Source organism: Halichoerus grypus, chromosome 5 (assembly GCF_964656455.1).
Source record: "Halichoerus grypus chromosome 5, mHalGry1.hap1.1, whole genome shotgun sequence".
NCBI classification, from domain to species: domain Eukaryota; kingdom Metazoa; phylum Chordata; class Mammalia; order Carnivora; family Phocidae; genus Halichoerus; species Halichoerus grypus.
In genome coordinates this window covers 166462732-166483956 of record NC_135716.1, presented here as the reverse complement: position 1 = coordinate 166483956, position 21225 = coordinate 166462732, and the positions used below count along the sequence as shown (strand labels likewise).

The following is a 21225-nucleotide window of genomic DNA, read 5'->3' as shown; positions in this document are numbered from 1 at the left end:
CTTTTGTATGCATCTCTAACTTAAAGATTTAAACAAAAACATGCTATTATTATATCTAACAAAATTAACAGCAGTTAATATCACATGATACTCAATTATTATTCACATTTCCCTAATTGTCTCAAAAATGTCCTTTTATGGTTGTTCATTTGGGTCAGGATCCAAAAGAGGTCAACATGTTACATTCGGTTTTTATGTCTTTAGGTTTCCTTTTATTCTGTAATATTTCCCTCCTCCCCTCCTCTCTTTTCATGCCAGTGATATCAAGTAACAGAAGAATCTAGATAATCTGGTTTACAATATACAGCTCAGTCATCTGCAGTTGCATGATGGTCCCTACAGGGAGGTCTCCCTGCCCACCTCTGATCATCCCCTCCATGTGGCACAGGGCATATTTAATTCTATTTAATTCTTTTTTTTTTTTAAAGATTTTATTTTTATTTATTTGACAGAGAGACAGCCAGAGAGGGAACACAAGCAGGGGGAGCAGGAGAGGGAGAAGCAGGCTTCCCACAGAGCGGGGAGCCCGATGTGGGGCTCGATCCCAGGACCCTGGGATCATGACCCGAGCCGAGGGCAGATGCTTAACGACTGAGCCACCCAGGCGCCCCAATTGTATTTAATTCTTAATTCTTATCCCAGAGGACCTTTTACAAGAACCTTCAGATTCAACTGTGAAGAGCAATTCAAGAGAGGAAGGCCTAGAAAGGTGACTACCACCATCTCTACAGTAACAAACCAGGCCCGGTTCCTTTGAACTCTCTGTTTTCCTGTCTGAGGACTCTGATGATTGGTGTCAGGAAGCCCATCCCCTTTCAGGGACTGGCCCCTCAGGATGATTCTGGGAGCAGGAGGGCACTGGCGTGGCCAGAGGCTGCCAACAGCGTCTTTAGCTCCAAAGCTATGGTATTACTATCCCTTTTTCACTTGCCCTATTACCCAGTTTGGGGAGTGTAGGATCTTCATCCCCATCTGGTCAAGACAAGCTGAATGAAGGTAAGAATCAGAGTCAGGCTCACCTGGGCTCTATACTTTCAACTTTAAGAGTTCTTGAATGCAACTGTCTTTGGTATGTCTCTCTTGAGTACGAGTGCTCCAGTCTAGATAGGTAGCCCTCTATGTCTGGAGCAGAGTTTTCATCCTAGAATGTTCCTTCCAGCTTCTTGGGAATTCCCTTTGCTTCTTTCCTGTGTTGGCTCTCCTGTGTGCTAAATCCCATAACTTTTATCTTCACTGGCCCTCTAGTTTGGGTGAACTATATCTGCCAGTAGCTTCTCATGAAAGGATGCGTTAGAGGTAAAAATTTTAGGGATCCCTGGCTGACTCTTGATCTTGGGGTCATGGGTTTGAGCCCTACATTAGGTGTAGAGATTACTAAAATAAATAAATATATTTTTTAAAAGAGGTAAAAATTTTAACCTCTCATGTATCTGATTATGTCTTTATCCACATGTTTTAATGATGGTGTCAATGGTTTAACCAGGTATAGAATCCTAGGATGAAAATCATCTTTCAGAATTTTGAAGGCATTCCTCCCTTCACTTCTACTTCCAGTGTTGCTGTTGAAAAGCCAAAGCTGTTCTGATCCCTGATCTACATGGGACCAGTTTCCTTTTTCCTTAGAAGCTTATAGAATCTTGTCTTTATTTACAGAGTTCTGACATTTCACAGTGGGAGTCTTAATGGTGGGTCTATTCTCATTCCTTGTGCTGGATAATCTGGAAACTTATGGGAAATGTTCTTGAATGATTTTATGATTTCCTCAACTCTTTTTAAAATAATCTTTCCTTATGGAACTTTTATTTAGCTATTGCACTTCCTTGGCTGGTGCTCTAAATTTCTTTTTTAAATTTTTATCATTTTATTTTATTATTTATTTATTTATTTTTAAAGATTTTAAGTAATTTCTACACCCAATGTGGGCCTCGAACTCACAACCCCAAGATCAGAAATCACATGGTCTTCTGACTGATCCTGCCAGGCACCCAGGATTTCTGGCCCAGGATTCAGCATTGTTGGGTTTGCCAGAACCCTCATTATTCTGCTTTTCCACCTGCAAAATTCTGTTGTATTTACTGTCCCCGCTCCCATTTTTTATGCTTTAATGCAATCCTTTACTGAAGTTTTAGTGGGATTGGGAGGGGAGGGGATGGATAGGAAAATTAGATGCATGAGAAATTATAGCCATTGACTTTATCTCCGAAATCAGAATGTTTAACACAGGTCCAAGTAATTGTAAGCATTCAATAAACGATATCTTAGTTTCAGTGAAATATGGGAATGTGTGTAATGCACTTCAAAGGGTGCCTGAAACAAGGTAACAAACGTTGAAGACAGTATTATTATTATTATGCACACTAAGCCATACTTAACATTCTGAAAACTGCTTATTCTACTTAATAACTTACGTTCGTTCTACATCAGTAGAAGTCTACCTTACTCTCTTTATTTTATTTTATTTTTTTATTTCCAGTTAGTTAACACACAGTGTTATATAAGTTTCAGGTGTACAATGTAGTGATTCAACGCTTCTGTACATCACCTGGTTCTCACCACAACAAGTGCCCTCCTTAACCCCCATCACTTATTTCACCCGTTCCCCCCTCCCCTCTGGTAACCATCAGTTTGTTTTCAATAGTTAAGAGTCTGTTTGTTTTCTTTTTTTTTTTTAAGTTTCTTTCTTTCTTTCTTTCTTTTTTTAGTAATCTCCACATCCAACGTGGAGCTCAGACTCACCACCCCAAGATCAAGAATCACACGCTCTTCTGACAGAGCCAGCCAGGTGGCCCAAGATTCTGTTTCTTGATTTGTCTTTCTCTTTTTTTTCCCTTTGCTCATTTGTTTTGTTTCTTAAATTCCACATATAGGTGAAATCATATGGTATTTGTCTTTCTCTGACTTACCTTACTCTCTTTAAAGTTGTATGATATTCTAGGGCGCCTGGGTGGCTCAGATGGTTAAGCGTCTGCCTTCGGCTCAGGTCATGATCCCAGGCTCCTGGGATTGAGTCCCACATTGGGCTCCCTGCTCCTTGGGAGCCTGCTTCTCCCTCTGCCTCTCTCTCTCTCTCTGTGTCTCTCATGAATAAATAAATAAAATCTTTAAAAAAAAAAAGTTGTATGATATTCTATAGGATAGATGTACCATTTAATCGTGCACCATCTTCCATTGATGGACATTTATTTTTCAGTTTTTTTCTGAAATACCAACAGTGGATACCCTAGTAATACACCCTTAAACACGTGTGCTAGTATTTCTGTAAGATAAAGACTGAGAAGTGGAATTGCTCTATCATACTCACATGAAAAGTGTCTAATAGGAATTTCTAAAGTAAAAGAAGCATGTGTGTGATTAATCAGGATCCTGATTTAGGCAGGCAGTATTTAATTTTAGAAAACACACTAGACTTGAAGACAGAAGACCTAAATCCCAGTGATGGCTCTACCACTTATCTTGGGAAACTGTTTCTTTTTCATTTACTGAAAAATGTTTACTGGATTCTGCCTACTCTGCGCCAGGCAGTGTTAGAGACTAGGAATACAGAGATGAATAAGACATAGTGCTTGCTCTCGAGACATTTACAGTGATTGGTGGGGAGACAGACACGTGAACAGATGCTGCTTGATCACTGTATGGCCTTGGGAAGTTGTTTAACCTCCTGAACATCTGTTTCTTTTTCTGTAAAATGGGTAATAGTCCCTGTACCATAGGATTGTCATCAAGATTAAATGAAATTATGGATGAGAAGTGCCCTTCACAGTGCCTGGCACATAATATACACTCAATAAATGGAAGCTATAGTTATTGTTTTAGTAACAGGGTAATTATATAAATAATTTTTTATAGTTGCTATAATAGAAGTTCTACCTCTCTGAACTCATTTCTACAGTACTAAATGAATTGTTGAGACAAAAATATACCATATACAAAGTGGCACTTGATAAATATTAGTTTCTTTTCTTGCATTTTTATGTTGAGACAGAGGGTGAATAAGCAGATGGAAATGCAAATATCCATATGTTTGAACACAGCAGTGATCTTCCCAGTCCGTGTGTCACAGAACCAATTCTGGACACTTCTTTAGTTACACAGATTTTGCCTCTGGTCATATCTGAACACCTGGAATAAGGCTGCATACCTCCCTGACCACAGAGTGTTCACATGCTCAGGGCTGATGGCTGCCTCCTGCTGGGGACTTTTTTCTCCCAGTTTGCTAAGCACAGCTTGTACCCCATACTTAATGAGGTCACTTATTTGCTTGACACTGACTTTTGTGAAATAGTTTTTTTTTTTCTTCCTCACATTGATATAAAATAAGAATTAAAGGAAGTATATCTTGATACCAGAAGTTCTGAGCTTTAGTTTCTAATTAAATTTAAATATAATTCTACAGGCAACTTTAAGTAGAATTAAATGACAGAAAAGAATAGTTTATGAATATTTTGGGTAGGTTCTCTGTTTCAGGAATTAACTAGTGTCTAATTACTAGACACATTGCTTTTTGTTTGTTGTTTTTTCCTGTTTCTCTACTTCCTGGAGGGTTTTAAAAGCACTGATATTTATTTCCTCTACCTGGATGTGTACTTGGCCATGCAGATCATGCCAAATTCCCCTGGGTTTTTATAAGCTGATTCTCCTTGCAGAGATAGTGTGGTGCAATGGTCTAGAGCCCAAATTTTACTTTATTTATTTTTATTTTATTTTATTTTATTTTTAAATTTTTTGTAAATAAGCTCCATGCCCAGTGTGGGCTTGAACTCAAGACCCTGAGATCAAGACCCTGACATCAAGACCTGAGCTGAGATCAAGAGTCAGATGCTTAACCGACTGAGCCACCCAGGCACCCCCCCCCCCAGAGCCCAAATTTTAGAGTCAGGCAGACCTGGGTTCGAATTCTAGCTCTTCTACCTCTTTGCTCTGGGATCTCAGACAAAAATCTCTGCATCTGCTTCCTCATCTGTAAAATGGGCAAGATTAACTGTCATAATGATAATGAGTGTCACTAATACTATGATACTAACATTATAGAATGAACGTGGGTTAAAAGAATCGGATAATACATGTAAACTGCTCAACACAGTGTGTGCTTCTAGTTTTTAGTTATGGTTATGATCATGATCATTTTTATTTTCATTTAGGTATCTCCTACAGTGCTTGGCACACGATTGATGCTCAAAATCAGGTAGCTATTACAAATTACCTACAGTTTCTAACTGCCAGGATTACAGCTTTGTTATTTAATTTTTTAATTTGTTAGCGATAAACACCATCTTTAGCCTAGTCCTTAGGAACTTGTCTCATCAGCTCTGTAATTCTGACAGTGCTTGGCCCATTTCCTGGCACATAGCAGGTGCTCAGTACTAGCTGCTGAATCATATCCAGTTGAGCTAAACATCCATTCAGGCATTAGTGCAGAGCTGTGTCACTAAATAGCTGCCATTCCAAAATTGACAGCCAACCCTGACACTGACATGCTTGAATGGTTTGTAAGTCATGATTTCCACTTCTTGCATTGCAGGCATCTCAGTTAATAGGCCATTCCACTCATGACCATTAGAAGGAAAGGACAAGCTAATAGAAATATCTAGCTTAACAGGTACGAGAATGAGCTTTGGTCTAGGTAGGTCCAGGCTTACATCCTCGCTCTAGCACTGTCTAGTGGATCAGTTACTTCATCTCTAAGAACATCGGTTTTCTCATCTGTGAAAAGAGGATAACCATAGCTCCTATCTCATCAGGTTATGGTGAGAATAGTGTTTTCCAGGTAATGCCTTCTCTTTTTCTTTCCTTATGTTTTACTCCTGCTTTTTCAGCTTGACTGTCACTTCTTCCAGAAACCTTCCCTGCCACCTGTGGTAGGTTGGGTTCACTATTATACTCTCCCTAAAGTACCTGCCAATTACCCTTTATAATGACTTCCTCCACTGATTTCCTTTCTGGATTGTGAACTCCCATAGGATAGGGTTGGTGTCTGTCTCATTCATTCCTGTGTGCCCGGTGCCTAACAGTCCCTTGGTGTATAATATTTTGGGTGGACTATATTTGTTAACTGAGTGAACTAATGAGATAATAATGCACACATACATAGAGCCTCACATTCAGCAAGCTCTCAATAAATTGGATATATTATTATTAGCAACATAGTATTGGTGCTGAGTTTATTCACCTTGAGAAAACTAGTGTAGTGAGAGGAGCAACAAATTAGAGATAGGTATTGTGAATCTAGCTCTGTATCTTGTTTGTTTTATGTCCTTCGCCAAATCTTTATACTTCCCATTTTCCACTCTTAAAATGAACATAAGATATTCCCCCTGGAACTTGATTCTTATAAAGTCTGCCCTTTGTCAGACCACACCTGATAGGCTGTCCTGTGTATGCCCAGTGTTTCTAGATATAGATCCTATTCTGCCCTAGTACTCTTCTGTTTTCTCAGCTGCTAATTGTTGACCCCTGACCCTTCTCCATTCTGACCATCTAGCCCTCAATTGGCTACCTCCCAGCTCGCAGCCTTAAACTACACTGGTCCTCACAATAAAGTCCAAATCCTTAAGGTGCCAACTAGAATGTTAACTTCTTCCCACCTTCCCCTTGCTTACTGTGCTCCAGCCAGTGGGCTTTCCTGACGTTTCCTGGAGGCACTAATGTCCCTGATTCAACACCTTTGGACATGGCAATCCCTCTGCTTGGAGCATTGTCCCCTCTCTCTTTATCAGGCTAACCTCTATTTAATCTTAATGTCCCAGCTTTTAACATCACTTCTTCAGGGAACATTATTTGGCTCCTTTGGAAGAAATTAGGTTTCCCTGTTATATGCCCTCTTCCTTGTAGATCTGGTATAATATATTGTCAAACCTTCACATTTTAAGAAAAGTTAAGAATCAGGCCTTAAATGTGGAATTTCAGTTTTTAATGCTAGAAAGTAATTTAAAAATTATAAAACGCTGAGGGCCAAACCAAAATATCTGTCGGTTAGTGACTGCCTGTGGCCTGCCTATTTGCAACCTGAGCTGTTCAACCTTTGCCTATACTTGGTAACTATTCCTGTGTTAATCATCACTCCATTGTCACTCCGTTTAACGGTCCGCTCTATGCCAGGCACTGTGATTGGTGCTTCATATAGATGATTTCATGTAATACCCAAAACCACCTGTGAGGTTAAGTAGGGTTCAGAGAGGTGAGAACACTTACCCAAGGTCACAGGCCAGAAGTGGTAGAGCCAGATGCTAAAGGTCTTTCCACTGCGCTATTGTGTGTCAAGGTACTATTTGTCAGTTTAGAATGGGAGAAGCTTCTGAAGCTCTGCCTAACAACAACTATTGATATTTGTTTTGTGCTCACTCTGTGCCAGCCATTGTGCTAAGTGGTTTACATGATCTGATTCAATTTTCACAACATCTATACAGAAGAGCTATTATCATCACCATTTTATAATGAGAAAACTGAGGTATAGAAGAGGTATTTGATTGACCCAACGTAAAGCCAGTCTTACCACAGTCCCCACCCTTAGGAACTACTATCACCAGTTTGGGTTTGTGGCAGAGTAGTGGGCTTTAGGGGAGAGGGAGAAATTTATATCACTTTTCCTCCAATCCAGAGCCCCACAGAGAACTCAATTGAGAGAGGAATCCTCCTAGGTTATTTCCAGGAACCAGCTGTTGAGAGATGTGGCCTGCAGGTGGCAGCAACATTAACAGTCTCTAAACTGCGAGGTTCAAAGCTACAGCGAGGAAGCTTTAGACAGGCAGAGTTACTCATTTGAATATTGTTCTCTGATTGGTCCGATTCATTTTTCCTAGTTAACTGGACTTGGTTCTCAGCCCAGTCAAAACGGCCAGGTCTGTAAGAGCCGTTCACATCTGTGAAAGAGAGAGCTCTCAGAAGTTGAAACTGTGGTGATGTCATCCAGTCCAACCACCATCACCGTGATTTTAAACTGTGATAGGTAGAACCATGTTTCAGTGATTCCCCAACACTTTTTGAGATCTTAGGGTTTTTTTTTTTAATTTATTTATTTGATGGGGGGGAGAGCATGAGTGGAGGGGCAGAGGGAGAGGGAGAAGCAGGCTCCCCGCTGAGCGGGGAGCCCGAACGGGGCTCCATCCCAGGACTCAGGGATCATGACCTGAGCTGAAGGTAAATGCTTAACCGACTGAGCCACCCAGCCGCCCCGATCTTAGGGGTGTTTTGTTTTTTTTTTAAGATTGATTTATTTATTTGAGAGAGTGTGTGGATGGGGGAGGGGCTGAGGGAGAGGGAGAGAGAATCTCAAGCAGACTCCCTCTGAGTGTGGAGCCCAGCACAGGGCTAGATGCCACGACCCTGAGATCAGGACCAGAGCTGAAATCAAGAGCTGGATGCTCAACCAACTGAGCCAGCCAGGTGCCCCAAGATCTTAGCTTTAAAAAAAAAATTATCTTTTTTGATGGTGGTGTTTTTACGGTAGAGTCTACATTTAAGGAAAAATTCAATAGCCTGAAAGGGTATACAGTGTGAAATTAGTTTCTCTATCACATACTATTCAATTGCACTATTTTCCCACCACAGAGGAAAGCTTGTGTATTCTTCTAGGTATAGACTATGGATATAAAAGTATTTATTTACACATATCCTTTAAAATAAATGATAACCTAAAACTATTAACTTTTTTTTTTTAAGATTTATTTATTTATTTGACAGAGAGAAAGAGCACAAGCAGGGGAAGCAGTAGGCAGGAGGAGAAGGAGAAGCAGGCTTCCCGCTGAGCAGGGAGCCCAATGTGGGGCTCAATGTGGGGCTTGATCCTAGGACCCTGGGATCATGACCTGAGCCGAAGGCACACGCTTAACTGACTGAGCCACCCAGGTGCCCCTGGAAGCTAACTTTTCCAGAAGAAAATTTAGGGGGAAACTTCTGTGATCTTGGGCTAGGCAAAGATTTCTTAGGTATGATATAATTCACAAGAAGAAAAAAAATGGATGAATTAGACAATCAAAATTTTAAAATTCTGCTCTGTGAGAGATACTGTTAAGAGAATGAAAAGACAAACCACCGACTGGAAGAACACTGGCAAATCACATATCTGATAAAGGTTTTGTGCCTAGAATATATAAAGAACTCTCACAATTCAACAATCCAGTAAAAAAATTGGCACAAGGCTAGTATAGATACTTCACTAAAGAATATATAGAGATAGGGGTACCTGGGTGGCTCAGTCAGTTAAGCGTCCAACTATTGATGTCAGCTCAGGTCATGGGATTGAGCCCCCTATCAGGCTCTATGCTCAGCACAGAGTCTGCTTGTCTCTCTCTCTTTGGTCTGACCCCCGGCCCCACAACCCTCCACTCCCCACCTGACCCCCCCAAAAAAGGAATATATAGAGATGGCGAATCAGCACATAAAAAGAGGCTGAATATCATTAGTTTAATTAGAAAAATGTGGATTTCACTGAAATACCGCTACAAACATTTGGAATAGTTAAAAACTGACAATACCAAATACCGATAAGCACACAGAGCAACTGGAATTCATTCTTGCTGGTGGAAATGCAAAATGGTGCAGCCATTTTGGAAAAGAGTTTGGGTTTGTTGGGGTTTTTTTGGTTTTTGGTTTTTAGTAATGTTGGATTTACACTTACAACTCAGCAAGCCCAATCCTAGCTATTTACCCAATAGAAATAAAAACTTATGTTTACACAAAATCTGTACATGAATGTTTGTAGTAGCTTTATTTACAATTGACAAAAACTGGAAAACGATTTCAATGTCCTAAAACTGGTAAATGCAGACACAAACTATGGTATGTCAATACAATGGGATACTATTCAGCAATAGAAGGGAACAAATTACTCATACATGCAACAACACAAATCAACCCCATATGCATTATCTAATTGAAAGCAACCAGACTCAAAAAGCTACATATTGTTTTATTCCACTTATATGACTTTATGAAAAAGGCTAAATTATAAGAACAGAAAACAGATCGGGGTGATGATAGTTCTTATCTAGATTATGGTGGTGGTTACACAGGTATATGCATTTGACTCAGAACTGAACACCAAAAAGAATGAAATTTACTAATGTGAAGAAAAAAAAAACAAAACACAGGGGTGCCTGGCTGGCTCAGTTGGTGGAGCATGCAACTCTTGATCTCAGGCCCCATGCTGGGGGTAGAGCTTACTTAAAACAAACAAGCAAACAAACAAAAAAACAACCAATACTTCTCTCCCTCCTTCCCCACCAAAGCCATTGATTTCAGGATGGCATAACAGCAGTTGTTGAAATAATAAGTTATTGTTTTTCCTTACCAAAAAAAAAAAAGGGTAGAATATTTTGCATACTGCTCTGCTCCATGTTTTTCTTAAATAGAGAACTATTTCAAGCATATAGAAAAATAGAGAGGTTTATATAACAAACACCCAAGTACCCTCACCGACTTTGTCAAATCTTAATGTTTTGCCTTTTTTTCTTAAAACCTTTTTCAAGAAATAAAATATCAGGGATGCTTTAAGCCCCAATATATCCCTTCTTTCACCCATTTCTTTCCTCCCTCCTCAAGAAGTAATCACTTGCCTGAATATTTTATTTCCATACATGATTTTATATTTTTATTATGTATAGATAAATCCTTAAATAGTATATAGTGTTGTTTGGCATGTTTTTAAATTTTATATACATGGTATTGGGCCGTGTATAACCTACAACTTGGTTATTTTCCCTCAACATTTTCTTTTCTTTTTTTTTTTTAAAGATTTTATTTATTTGACAGAGAGAGGGAGAGAGCACAAGCAGGGGGAGAGGCAGGCAGAGGGAGAGGGAGAAGCAGGTTCCCAGCTGAGCAGAGAGCCCGATGCGGGGTTCAACCCCAAGGCCCCAGGATCATGACCTGAGCTGAAGGCAGACGCTTAACCGATTGAGCCACCCAAGCGCCCCCCTCAACATTTTCTTTTATCCACGTCAATCCCTGTAGCTTTAACTGATTCACTGTAACTGCTTTGTGCTATTCTATATTATGAATACATCACAGCTGATTTGCCCATTCTCCAGTAGATGCATATTTAGCTTGTCTCTAGTTTTTTGTTTGTTTGAGATTTCAAACAGTACTACAATGAACATCCTTGCACCTGCAGCCTGTGTCCATGTTCATTGTTGAAAACTTGGAAACCTAATAAAAATAGAAAGAGAAAAACTAATATTACTTATAACAGTTATTGTTTACTGGGTACTTAATGTATATCAGGTACAGTGCTGGCCACTTTATGTATGTTACTTTATTTAATTATCACACCAACCTGTATAATAGGTACTATTGTGTTTACCGTTGTACAATGAGGGAACTGAATCTTAACCAGTTTAAATAACTTGGGCAATGGCACACAGATAGGGAGTGGCAGAACATTTTTTTATTGCCAGAGCCCATGCTCTTAACATTATGCACCAGTAGTGCCCATGAGCCCCAAATCCAGAAATATTAATGGTTAGCAATAGTGTTTACTTTCTTTTCCTTTTTTTTTTTTTTTTTTAAGTAGGCTCCTCACCCAACATGGAACCCAACACGGGGCCTGAACTCACCACCCAGAGATCAAGACCCAGACACTGAACTGACTGAACCGCCCAGGTGCCCCTAGTGTTTACTGTTAGTTGGTTTCTCAGAAGACAAAGAGATTTGGCCCAGGCCACTTCCCATTTAAAAAATTATGTTGGGAGTATAATATACATGCAGAAAAGTATATATCACCCAATTAATGAATTTTTACAAATTGAAGAAACCCATGGACCAAGCACCCAGATCCAGATCAAAAAACCATCTTACCAGCATCCAGAAACCTCCTCTCACCTTCTTCCAGACACTGCTCTTCCTCCCTGAAGGGTAGCTGCTATCCTGACTTTCAACAGAATATTTTTGCCTATTTTTTATTTTATATATGTGAAATCATACAGTATATACTCCTTTGGTCTGGCTTCTTTCATTTAATATCATCTATGAGAATCATCTATATGGTTGAGTATAGTGTATTATAGGACACAAAAGGCATATGGGCAACATAACATTTTGCAAAGAGTTATGAGTACCACTGAGTCTTTTTGCCAGCCATTACCTTGAAGACAGGGTGATAAATTGGATCTAATATAGAACATGGACAAATCTGAGCATTGCAAGGGATGGTCTGGCACCTCTGTTGCCTTACCACATCCTCTCAGACTTCCTTTAGATTCTAGCTGAAGCTGCAGAAAACAGTATAGTGAGGCCTTCAATTCTTCTTGCATTTTTCTGCATTCTGTCCTGGAACTTTTCTGAAACCAAGATATAGGACACTGGTAGAACCCTGTTCAGAATGCAAGAGGAGTTGATGTCTCCCTGGGGTAATCCTAATTAATGGGGGATGGAAGCCAATGGATAAATGCTTCTCAGAGCAGTCCTTGGGTGACCATGCTGAGAGGCATTCTAGACAATCCTCAGATGGTTTTCGTAGGTTCTACCCCAAGGTGCCCACAGCAGTGCTCACTTGGTTATGCACCCTTGTGTTGGCTCCTTCTTTCCTGTTTTACTCCAGGCTCTCACATTAAATCCCTGGGACCACCTTCCAAATAAATTACCTGCAACTAGTACTTGCTCTGGTTCTGCTTTCTGGGGGGAATCCTAATTAAGGCATATGTAAAATACCTAGATGCTCAAGAAAAAGTAGGAGTCTTATTATTACTGCTATTACAACTACTGTTACCACCATCATTAGTTACCTGGAATTTCATAATTGCCATCCGTATCCACCCCCTTCCCCATGGATGGTATTGAAATTCCACAATTAGAACTTCAATGGCAATAATTTGTTTTTTTCCTAAGGGTACTGGGAAGCCACTGATTTTCTTTCTTTAAAAGAGTTTTTTGGGGGCACCTGGGTGGCTCAGTCGGTTAAGCAACTGCCTTCGGCTCGGGTCATGATCCCAGGGTCCTGGGATCGAGCCCCGCATCGGGCTCCCTGCTCAGCGGGAAGCCTGCTTCTCCCTCTCCCACTCCCCCTGCTTGTGTTCCCTCTCTCGCTGTGTCTCTCTCTGTCAAATAAATAAATAAAATCTTTAAAAAAATAAAAATAAAAAAAAAATAGAGTTTTTTGACTATACTATTTTTCAGGTTTAGTGAAGTATAATTGATGAGCAATAAATTGCACATATTTAAAGTGTGCAGTTTGATGAGTTTTGATATATTTAAAACTTATCATACAGTCTTGAAACCATAACCATGATCAAGATAATTAATATACCCTTCACCCCCAAAAAGTTTTCTTTTTTTAATCTTTTTTTTTTTTTAAGATTTTATTTATTTATTTGACAGAGAGAGACACAGCAAGAGAGGGAACACAAGCAGGGGGAGTGGGAGAGAGAGAAGCAGGCTTCCTGCGGAGCAGGGAGCCCAATGTGGGGCTCGATCCCAGGACCCTGAGATCATGACCTGAGCCGAAGGCAGACGCTTCACGACTGAGCCACCCAGGCGCCCCCCAAAAAGTTTTCTTATCCCCTTTATAATCTCTGCCTGCCATACCTCTGCCTTCTTGGGTCCCCAGGCAACTGCTGATCTGCTTTCTGTCACTACAATTTGCTTTTCCTAGGATTTTATACAAATGGAGTCATACAGAATATACTCCTTTATGTCCGGCTTCTTTCACTCAGCATAATTATTAAGATTCATCATGTTGTTGTGTGTATCAATAGTTCCTTTTTATTATTGATGAATATTCCATTGTATAAATATCCATTCACCTTTTGAAGGACATTTGAGTTGTTTCCAGTATTTAGCTATTACAAATAAAGCCACTATGAACATTCATGTTCAAGTCTTTATGTAGATGTATGCTTTGAGTTTTTCTTGGGTAAATACCTACAGTGTAATGGTTGGACCATATGGTAGGTGTATATTTAATTTTTAAAGAAACTGCAATACTGTTTTCCAAAGTGGTTGTATCGTTTTACAATGCCACCAACAGTGAATGATAATTCTTCTTGTTCTACATTCCTGTTAACACTTGATCACTTGGTATTACAAGTCATGGTGTGTAGATTATCTCATTGTGGTTTTAATTTGCATTTCCCTAACATCTTTCATGTGTTTATTTGCCATATGTTTATCTTCTTTGGTAAAGTGTCTGTTCAAATCATTTTTTAGACTGGCTTCTTTGTCTTAATGGGTTGAAATCATTCTAGATATTAGTCCTTTGTTGCATGTTGGTTTTGTTACGATTTCATTCCAGTGTGTGACTTGCCTTTTCATTTTTTTTTTTTTTAAGATTTTATTTGTTAGAGCTAGCACAAGCAGGGGGAGCGGCAGGCAGAGGGAGAAGCAGGCTCCCCGCTGAGCAAGGAGCCTGATGGGGGGCTTTTCATTTTCATAAGTGTCTTTAAGAGCAAAATTTTTAATTTTGATGACTTAAAATTTATCTTTTTTTTCTTTATGGATTATGTGTTTGCAGGTCACATAGATTTTTTTCCTGTTTTCCTCTAGAAGTTTTGCAGCTTTAGGTTATACACTTAGGTCTAATTTGGGCCGTGACACAATGGGGTTGGCATTTAGCAAGATCCTCTGGTGCAGCAAGGAAGGTGTTTGGAGGAAGACAGCCCCGAGGGCTGAAACTTGTGAGACTTGAAGAGACGACTGACGGTGGCTTCCTCTAACGGTAGTGGAGAAAATGGAACTTGAGATACATGGAATGTAGAATGACTGAAGGAGGTTTCAAGAATGATTCCTGGGTGGGGCGCCTGGGTGGCTCAGTTGGTTAAGCGACTGCCTTCGGCTCAGGTCATGATCCTGGAGTCCCGGGATCGAGTCCCGCGTCAGGCTCCCTGCTCAGCAGGGAGTCTGCTTCTCCCTCTGACCCTCCTCCCTCTCATGCTCTCTGTCTCTCATTCTCTCTCTCGCAAATAAATAAAATCTTAAAAAAAAAAAAAAAAAGATTCCTGGGTTTCTTCCTTATGCACAAATTGAGGATGACTTACTTCTAAGTTTTTGTACTTCAAACTGGCCCTGAATAGTTTTCTTCTTTTGCAGAAATTATAAATGAAATTTGACCAGACAGGGACTGGACACAGTTATCTAAAACACGCTTACATCAGCTCCTTCCTTAGGCACTGCCTGCCGCCGAGTACTCAATTCTATCCTCCCAAGTCCAAAGACCTTTGCCCTCTCGGTATCGGGAAAGGTGCCCAAGTCCTACCCGCAGGGCGCAGGCAGCGGGTGGCGCATGCCCAAAGAGGCCGTGTAGAGCTAGCTGACAGCCCGGAGAGCAGAGGACTATAGGGGGTCCCGCCATCTTGTCCGGCCCGCGACGCAGCTGGCCCTTGCTGAAGACTACAAGTCCCGTGAGCACCCGCGGCGGCACTTCCTACCCCTCACTGTCCGGCCCGCTCCCCCTCCCGGGGCCGAAGGCTCTGGCTGCAGCCAGGCGGCCGGCGGGCCAGGTAGGATTTCCGGGGGAAACTACTGTGGAGTCTGAGGAGGCGGCGGCGGCCACCCGGGTGAGCTCGAGGAACAAGGGAAAGTGAGCGGGAAGTGCGGGGGGTCTGGCTGCGAGCGCCTCTTAGGCTCCGGCTGCGTTCTTGGCTCCGCGAGGAGGTCGCGGTCCGGGCTGGGGTAACGGCCGGAGCTGCGGTGGGGTCGGGCCAGGGCGGGGCGGGTTGGGCCGTGGCCGCCGCCTCCTTCTCCGCCCTCCCACAACGGTCCCGCCGTGGTTTCTCCGCCTGTAGTGCGTCCCGCGCTGGCTGGCCCTCTCCGCCCCCCTCGACTTGGCGGGGCCCTTTTGTCTGGGCTGCCCCTTTGTGCCCGTGCGTGAAGTCGCCTCCTCCGGGGAGCCCGCCGGGCCGTCCCTAATGGGGACGGGTCTCTGAGGATCCGGTTACGGTAACCGGATCAGGTCAAAGTCCATTTTTCAACCCCCCCCCCCCCCCCCGCGTCCTCCATCGGACCTCGGCATCCCGGCTGGGCCGAGCGGAGGCTCGGAGCCAGGCAGTGGCAGACGGAGTTTCTGTTGAAAACCCTTGAGGTTATTGTCTAACTGAAACGTCAGCCCCGCGCGGCTTCGGGGCACGAGTCTCCAGGCGTTTTTCTCGGTAGGGGGATGGGCCTGTGGAAAAGAAGTGAGCTCCCTCCCCGGGAAACTGGGAAGGGACCGAATTTGCTGCCGTGTGTGTATAGGTTGCAGCTGTGATCAGGGAACCAAAGAACCAGTGCGGTTGAGGTTCACACACTTCTTGAATCTCGGAGGAGAGAAGGTGATTTATAGGGCACGGAGCAGTCTTTTCATTCATTGCATGCAGAGGAAAGCTGCAGGACTTCATCCAGCCACCCAGTTCCTTGCCCCTCGGACCCGCCAATCCTTTTATTTCTTCTGCTCGAAACAAAAAGTTGGAAGAAAATGTCCATTAACAGAAGGATCCGCCTTATAGGGAAACCAGAAACCTAGTTGCTTCTAGAAAGCAACAAAGAGACTAGTTCACCAAGTAATGGGAATGAAGCCAGTTTGAAGGAGGAGAGATAGTAGTAGATTCTTATTGAAACCGGTGAAGTGTGTGGATTTAACAAAATTTTGTTAGATAGTGGTGACTTAATGTATGTTCCATTGGACGACTGCATTGCTAGATTCAGCATAAAGCAAAGCTTTCTGAACACCAGTGTGGACACTCCTTTTGAAAAATAATTAGTATTTCAAGTGCCTGAAATGAGGACAGCCAGGACCCCTTTACATGAATCAGGGCAGGTTATTAACGTTATATAGGTTAAATTCCCTCCCTAGTCAAGTTGTCAAATAAAATAAAGCCTATTGTATGTACTTTATTATGTTGGTATCTCATAATGGAAGTGATATACTCTGGGAATCCCAGATTGTGTTGGTAATATTGTACAGGGATGGAGGTCTTTAATGCAGTTTTTCTTCAGTTTTTAATCCAGCAGTGAGTAGGGATTGGTTGTTTTCCTGGCTGTGTTTTGAAGAAACATCCACAGAATTGCTCTAGAAGTTTTAAAAATAATCTAAAAACAGTAGTTGCTAATGACTGGCTGTTATTTGTTCAAACATGACATTGCTATTAGTGTTATTTTTTGAAAACAGCTCATCATATATATTATGTAATTTCTCACTACAGTTCTGTGAGGTGGTGTTTCTCATTTTGTAGCTGATAAATGTTAAATTCACAGCCTCTAAAATGTTAAGTGACTTTCCCAAGGTCACACAATTAACCTAGATAGGACATAGTAAACTATACTCCAGGCCAGTGTTCTTTTCATTACTTCATACCTATTGAGTTACTCATCACACCACCACCAACAGTTTATGATTTATTGAAATTTAAATATTGGAGAAAAATAATGGAAATACTTTCTAATCAGAGCAAAGTGATTTATAAGGAACAGGAGTTTCTAGAACATAAACAGTGTCATACTACACCATAAATCATATTTAATGTTGGTCCCATCACCTTGTTTGATGGTATGTTTGATGGTGATTGCCTTGTGCTTCAGACCAGTGGCAATTTTATGGAGCCCTGGGAGTGGAATAGTGGTGAGTAACTGGGCTGTGGTTTTGTCTAATAATGACTAAAAAGTTTTGACTAATCTCTGCTTAAAGGTTTTTAAACAAATATGTTGGAGAACATCAGTACAGCAGTTTTGGCTGCTGGAACTAACATTGAAGAAATAACTGAAAGTGAGATACTTTTCTAGCCAGTGTCAAGACTCAAGAAAATGCTTTTCATAAAAACTAATTTTAATCAGTTTCAAACCTGCAGTTAAATCTTGGCTTTATGTCAGTACATGCCATGAATGTGACATCAGAAATAGAAACTTACTTCACCTCCTTTACTTAAATTCTTCTTAGGTAAAATGCATAACATGCCAATGGAATTGAGTCAATACAATTGCTCTAGTCTTTCTAACTAGTAGAAGCCTGTTTTAAATCTCTTATTAAGCCATCACGATGGGAAGGAACTGTGAGTTTTGCTGTTGGTCTGCTTTATTTTGGAATCAATTCATCCATTCATTCAATCAACGTATAATTATTGAAAGCCTATTGTGTTCTAGACACTGGAATCAGATTCCTTGAAATGCATGAATCAGATCCTGAGGACAAGGCAGTGAAAACAAAAGTCTTCCTTCTTGGGGCTTACTGACTGATTAGGGGTGGTGGTGGTTGGGGGGAGTCAGACAGTAAATAAGTACTAAATAAAATCCTCTCTCATGTGCAACCTTGAGCAGTGACCTCTTTGAAGGTTAGTTTTCTCATCTTTTTTTTTTTTTTTTTTTTAAAGATTTTATTTATTTATTTGACAGAGAGAGACACAGCGAGAGAGGGAACACAAGCAGGGGGAGGCGGAGAGGGAGAAGCAGGCTTCCCGCGGAGCAGGGAGCCCGATGCGGGGCTCGATGCCAGGACCCTGAGATCATGACCTGAGCCGAAGGCAGACGCTTAACGACTGAGCCACCCAGGCGCCCCAGTTTTCTCATCTTTAACATGGGGATAATCATTCCTGCTCAATCTGTGGAATTATTTTGGAATTATTTCCAGGAGTAGGGTATTTGGTCATATTATACTCTTTAGAAAAGGAAAAGGAGCATTGGAAGAAGATTGTTTATAAAGAAAGAGACAAAGAGAACGAGTAGATTCTCTGGCCTAAGAGAGTGTGATGTCTCCTTGTAAGACATTCTGTGACTGATAATCACGTCTTCACATGGGCCATCATAACCTTTTATGCACTCATCAAATAAGCCCCTTAAATTTGTTCTGTATTGTCACAGTTAAAGGTGTTAATGGCAAGGACTGTGTCCTAGTCTGTATCCTTACTGTTTACTGCATAGGTCCAGGTATTTGGTTGGAATTTTATAAATGTTTGTTGAATGAGTAACAAAAGTGGGCAGGGGCAGTTGTGGAGAATACCAGAACACAAATGCAGTGCCATAAATGGTTCTTTTATTCAGCCGATTTTTGTTTTGCCCATTGTGTGCTAGGATCTGGATTATGTTCTGGAGGTACAAAGATGTTAAGGTATTGAGCCTCTGCCTTGAAAAGCTTACAACATTCCAACCCCTTACTGTGGTAAGTGTTCAGTAGAGCTGTGTTACAGTCTAGGAAAGGGACAGAGTGATTCTGTTTTGGTAGACTGTGAAGGAAGGCATTACAGATGAAGTGATTTTGGAGCTTGTTTTTTTTTTTTTTTTTTAAGATTTTTTATTTATTTATTTGAAAGAGAGAATGAGAGAGAGAGAGCACATGAGAGGGAGAGGGTCAGAGGGAGAAGCAGACTCCCCGCTGAGCAGGGAGCCCGATGCGGAACTCGATCCCGGGACTCCAGGATCATGACCTGAGCCGAAGGCAGTTGCTTAACCAATTGAGCCACCCAGGTGCCCCTTGGAGCTTGTTCTTGAGGGATGAATAAGAATTCATCCAGTAGAACTGTTACTATTAAGGTTATTCCAGCCTGACTCCCCCAGCCATCACTGCCCCTGATCAGCCAGAGGAAGCAGTTTGGCATAGGAGTGGATGTACAAAAGTGTAAGGTGTGTGTCTGGGAAAGAGTGAGGAGTGTGTTATAGCTAAGAGGGTTTTGCAGTTGGTTTTTAACATTTTTCAGTTCAGAGCCCCCTGTTGGAAATTTGAAAAGAGCAATGGATTTTCACCCAGACAACTGCACATACGCAAACATGCATATAATTTTAGAAGGTTATAGAATACTTAGGGGGTCTCTAGACCCCTGGGGTTGAGTAGTTGAAGAATACAGTGGCTGGTGAAAGGAAAGGTTGAGGCCAGGTGCTGAGAAGGATTCAAAATGCTTTGCTAAGGAGTTCAGGCTTTATGATTAGGGAATTGTTAAATCATCGAAGCTTTTTAGAGCAGGTACTTGACATAATCTGATCTGTTTTGAAAGATAATTGCTTGCTGTCTTTAGGATAGGTTAGAGCATTTAGGAGAGATAACTTAGAGTTAAGTGTTAGAAGAGTTGGATTTTGAGGGCCTTTTTGTTTGATTTGATTTTAAAAGATGGGAGAGATTTGACATGTTGGAAGGTGAAGGAAAAGGAGCCAGCAGAGAGGCAGATATTGAAGATCGGCACAAGAGAAAAGGGAGATGATAAAGAAGCCCTGGAAGGAGATAAAATCGAAAGCTCATGGAGAGGTGAGCCTTGAAAGGGAAACATGAAGAAAGGATGGAGGGAGATGTGTTTGGAAGTGATGGAGATGGGAACTGAAATTGGAGTGGTCACCAGCCACTTACCCTGTACACTGATCTAGGTACTTTTTTTTTTTTTTAAGTAAGCTCTATACCCAGTGTGGGGCTCAAACTCACGACCCCAAGATCAAGAATCGCATACTTCACAGACTGAGCCAGCCAGGCACCCAGATACTTTTTTTTTTTTTTTTTTTAAGATTTTATTTATTTATTTGACAGAGAGAGAGAGAGACACAGCGAGAGAGGGAACACAAGCAGGGGGAGCGGCAGGCAGTGGGAGAAGCAGGCTTCCCGCTGAGCAGGGAGCCCGATGTGGGACTCGATCCCAGGACCCTGGGATCATGACCTGAGCCGAAGGCAGACGCTTGACCGACTGAGCTACCCACTTTTACACTTTTCAGTGTAAAAGTTCTGTGGAGTGGGTGGGCATTGCCATTTGACAGTTGAAGAAATTATGGCTCAGAGACATTAACTTCACATATAAGTAATGGAAGAGATCTGGAATCCAGATACATTTTGACTGCAAAGCTCAGGATCACAATTTCTGCCTTATAAGGTTTGTTAATGTCTAATGACCTCTTATTTATCTTCCTTTAAGAAGGAAGGGGTTAAGTTATCTGCGGAATGATAAAAGGCTAGATAGAGTGTTTTGGAATAGCAGTTGTGGAAAAGGTAAGGGAGCCAACCAAAGATGAGGGAGAGGGCTACCAGATAGCAGTTAAGGCTAGCTGAGGTCAGACATGAATTTTCCACTAGTCCACACATTCTGTCTCCTACATTCTCAGCAAAGCAGCATCTCTTGAATACTGTCGATATGGGCCTTAGAAGAAAACACACTATATTGTCATAAAAGGCTTTGGTGCCGGGGCGCCTGGGTGGCTCAGTTGGTTAAGCGACTGCCTTCAGCTCAGGTCATGATCTCAGGGTCCTGGGATCCAGCCCTGCATCGGGCTCCCTGCTCAGCGGGAAGCCTGCTTCTCCCTCTCCCACTCCCCCTGCTTGTGTTCCCTCTCTCGCTGTCTCTCTCTGTCAAGCAAATAAAT

At 41.6% G+C, this 21225-nt stretch overlaps 1 protein-coding gene and 1 long non-coding RNA gene across 8 annotated transcripts in view; one reads left to right on the top strand and one right to left on the bottom strand.

The window, feature by feature from the left end:
• Window positions 1-9489: 9489 nt before the first annotated feature.
• On the bottom strand, window positions 9490-15295 carry LOC144381957 (uncharacterized). Its single transcript, XR_013448307.1, has 3 exons — window positions 15182-15295; window positions 12167-12272; window positions 9490-11142 (listed from the first exon to the last, which is right to left on the bottom strand). It is a non-coding gene; the product is annotated as an uncharacterized LOC144381957 (long non-coding RNA).
• PHACTR4 (phosphatase and actin regulator 4) overlaps window positions 15282-21225 on the top strand; it is a 102614-nt gene continuing 96670 nt past the window's right edge. For 4 of the 7 annotated variants that reach the window (XM_078073560.1, XM_078073555.1, XM_078073565.1 and 1 more), the window contains exon 1: window positions 15282-15425. The gene's annotated coding sequence lies outside the window, so the exon portion shown is untranslated. Of the gene's footprint in view, window positions 15483-21225 lie in introns of all 7 variants that reach the window. The other 3 variants (XM_078073559.1, XM_078073554.1, XM_078073562.1) reach the window with 1 other exon arrangement.